General features: G+C 34.4%; 1 long non-coding RNA gene across 1 annotated transcript; it reads right to left on the reverse strand.

The window, feature by feature from the left end:
- Positions 1-247: 247 nt before the first annotated feature.
- On the reverse strand, positions 248-3582 carry LOC121303118. Its single transcript, XR_005947754.1, has 3 exons — positions 3508-3582; positions 1588-1673; positions 248-317 (listed from the first exon to the last, which is right to left on the reverse strand). It is a non-coding gene; the product is annotated as an uncharacterized LOC121303118 (long non-coding RNA).
- Between the last annotated feature and the right edge of the window lie 642 nt (positions 3583-4224).

Below are 4224 nucleotides of genomic sequence, written 5' to 3' on the forward strand. Positions count from 1 at the left end.
AAACTTCCTTGAAAATGTCACCTTGAACTAGTTGTTTCAGCAGTTGCCAGAAAAAAAAAACTTGCCTGGTACTTTTCTTTCATCAGCTAAAGAATGTCAACTTATTGTAAGAGTGACGAACTGATTATGCATGGCAACATGATGAGGAATCAGAAGCCATCTCCAGTAACATTGTAACTGAAGTCTTTTTATCAAAAGCGATTAAACATCTTCCCACGAGTAGTTATGCTTCGGCAGCACAGGAGAGGGGGTGTTGTGTTATGTTATCATCATCGCCCCCTGTCTGCCAGCAAAATGGGACGGCTGTGATCATTGACCTTTATGATAAAAGTTCAAAACACACAAAAAAATATTAATCAGCATTTTCTTGACATTTGTTATATCTGAATTCTTAGAATCCACAGCAACTTATGAGTGTGATTGATTCAGACCATTCAGACATTTCTATATAGAAAATGAGTTAACAGGATCAACTAGATCTTCTGAGTTATTTTTTTAATAATACTTATATTCTTAAAGTATCTCAAAGGATACGCATGCAATGCAAAGATTGACAGTACAATGAATAAATGAAGCTCCCTTTGGTATACAAATAGTAACAATTAGAGGTTAAAACAATTTTTTGTTAAAACTTCAATGCAAACACCACATGGGGTAGTAACCTGCCAAACTGAGGTAAATTGAAAGATGTTGTTTTTATTGGGTCCTATAAAATAGGTTTGATTCTTTCAAAAGCTTACTTCAAGTTGGCATGTTTCAAAATTCATTTTGGCATTTAGGAGTGGTCTTAATATTGAAGGTGACTTTGCATTGCTGTCAGTAGGAGTGTATCAAGTCTGTAAGAAAAAGTCTGTTTACTGAGAACCAAGGTTTTACTGTTTGTTCTTTCCATGGCTGAGTTACCCTTGAGTTTAGCTTTCCTTGTGTTCCTCAATGACGCATTAATATTAGCTAATAGTGGAAGATGCTTTACTGTCTACCACTCCTGCCAACCAAGAAGTAAATTAGGTGTAATAACGTTAGCCTGTAAATGTTAGCTGTCTGGTAGCAGCAAGGACAAACAACAGGGTGAAGGCTGGAGAGCATGGATAGGGCAACGAGCCAAATGTAATTACCCTGCCTAGCTTTCCTGGTTATTCCCAATTTAATTTCTCCACTAAATTTCTGCAAGGCACAATATTTTATTGCTTAAAGTTCATAGGCGCCAAATGTTTCTGAGACGCTTACTGCCTTTGCAACTGTCAGTCTCCGGTCACTGTCTTCCACCCATACAAGTTTTCTGTTGTTATACGAATGTCTCTATACAACTTCTTCTAAATTTATTCTAAAGTACTTACAGAGAGAAAAAAAACTTTGACTCAGCAAGATGATGAGCAAGGGGTGAAATGAGCTGGTATTTGGAAAAGCCACATTGATAAGTGCTACACATAGCAATTCCTAGAGAAAGGAACTTGCTCATTCTATGTCAAATCCAAAAAGGCACAATGTTTTGGTGACCCTGAGCTGATTTTTGCCTCCTCTTAAAATGTATGCTCAAGCCATCTCATAGACTACTCTTCATGCAAGATAAAGAAACATGCAACTTACCTATACAAAACTGGGGGGAAAAAGCAGTTCCAGGACGACAAACGGTTTCCGAAGGTGTGGGTACACGTGGTTGTTGATATGATATGCTACAAAATTGAGAAAAGAACTGATTATCTAAATTGCTTTACATTCTTACATTACCTATGGGGTAAACATGCATTATAAGCATACTGTAGTTTAGATTCTGACTTGGCAAATTTTTTAATTATATGTGTGTGTGTGTGTGTGTGTGTGTGTGTGTATATATATATATTCTTTTTTTTACTTTGCTTATGATGTGCAATGTAGGGGACGTGTCATTTTATGTGGTGTTTAAACACATCCCAGTGGGCACACGACGTTGTACTGACGTTGTGTATTGGTTGTATTTGAGTCGCGATGTCAGGCAACCAAAATATAACCAATGCACCAATGTACTTTTTGACGACGTGGAGGCAACGTCTGTCTTAGACGTCATTTTAAGGTTATTTTAGGTTTTGGTATGTCTGTTTAAAAAAAATGTCCTGTTAGTCCAGGTTTTTTTTAACCCTTTTTGTGTTAACAAAGGGCACAGTTTTCTTTATCTATATATTATTATTATTATTATTATTATTATTATTATTATATTATTAATAATAATAATAATAATAATAATAATAATAATAATAATAATAATAATCATAATAATCATCATCATCATCACCAATCCATCCATCCATCCATCCATGGTTGTATTTAACAGCACATAAATGTATTTGATAATATAGAAGTGAATTCAATTAAATTATATATTTGTAAAAACGTTGGACGCTTCCAATTATAAAATACAAAATATGCGCGAGAGCAGGAGTATGTCAACAAGGTGCTCGAGCGAATCACAGAAAGCAGTGACTTTGTGAGAGCCAGAGCCGTGTTACATCCATTAAATCGACAAACAACGAGTCATACAGACTCTTCTACATTTCAAGTTAAGGAAATTGAATTGATAAATATAATTCCTTAACTTGGAAACTGCAAATGTTAAAATTATTTAAGTTTACAAGTTCAAGTGTGCCCGTATAAATGCACACATTTTTATCGACGTTCATTTCTGTATTCACCCCCCTTTTCAAAATGTTGTATATTTTATATATTTATACATCTCTATTACTAAATTAAGCCCAAAGCTGCCTGGAGCGTGGACGCCTTTTTTTTTCCTTTTTCTTCTTCTTCTTCTGATAATAATAATAATAATAATAACAATAACAATATAATAATAATAATAATAATAATAATAATAATAATAATGGTCATGTATTTTGTATTCTTATTAAACTTCATTAGTCTACCACCAGTATCCATTGTTTATTTATTTATTCTTTACATAAATATTAATTCCTATACAAAGTGTGGGTAATATAATTTATGCTTAATGCATACGAGCCCAATTTTAAAGATACATTCTAATTGTAGTCTATGTGACTGATCAACATGATGTACTTTGTGTGATATAAAACAAATCAGTTTACAAACTGTCAGTATTGATATATACATACATAGGTTAGGAATCTGACATTGGATTATGGTTCGATTATTAATGCATATGCTAGTTTTATATTTATTAATAATAATAATAATAATAATAATAATAATAATAATAATAATAATAATAATTACTATATTATTATTATTATTATTATTATTTTAGGTCAGATTCTGACCTTATCACAACGTTATGATTCTAACGTTGTTATAATGTTCAGATTGCGATGTTGATAAAACGTTGTGATTCTGACGTCAGAAAAACATCCATATACAACCTTATTCTGACCAATATCCAATGTCGGAATTTGACGTCAATATGACGTCACTGCAACCAGCTTTGCCCACTGGGATTGGGCTGGACTCTCAAGTTAATTTCACATTCATTTAAGAACTTGTAAAAAACATGTTATTATTTACCTGCTTTGAATCCTGTTTTTCTCCTTTTCCATGTTTAAGCTCACAGCTTTCACCATGCTCAAAATTTCATTTACATTCACACTTCCTGCAATCGAGCAATGCATATGTATATGCGGTGAGTTTTAATACAACAGCATGCAATGCAAAGACTGACGGCACAATTAATAAATGGCACACTCTTTGGAATACAAATAATATCAATAAGGTGTTAGCAATTTGGTTAGAACTTCAATGCAGACACCTCATGGGGTAATAACCTGCCTGATTGAGGTAATGTGAGTGATCGGTGCACAAGATGTTGTAATGCAAGGAGGAAGCAATAATACAGGAGATACATTTCAACCAGAAGCCTTGTGTTTTATTAGCAGACAAACAGGAACAGGCAGGAACAGTGCAGGAACAGTGCAGGAACTATGTGCAGTAAGCTTTGCTCAGAAACAAAAACCAAAAAGTCATAATAACAATAATCATTAATAAAGCTGGGGACCGCTATAGGTATTTTACCACACCCCAGTCTCTTTCCACTATTATAAGAGCTAATTTACAGACAGAATATCTGCATTAAAACTGTCCTAGATAGGTACTCTTTAGGCAACTAACAACACGTTTGACCATTTCTGCTTCCCTCTCCATAGACCAACATTAGGCGCGCCCCTGCTACTCTGTGAAATGGCACACATGACGCGCGCGCCCGCCCCACGCCCTTACAGCACACCG

Source organism: Polyodon spathula, chromosome 1 (genome assembly GCF_017654505.1).
Source record: "Polyodon spathula isolate WHYD16114869_AA chromosome 1, ASM1765450v1, whole genome shotgun sequence".
NCBI classification, from domain to species: domain Eukaryota; kingdom Metazoa; phylum Chordata; class Actinopteri; order Acipenseriformes; family Polyodontidae; genus Polyodon; species Polyodon spathula.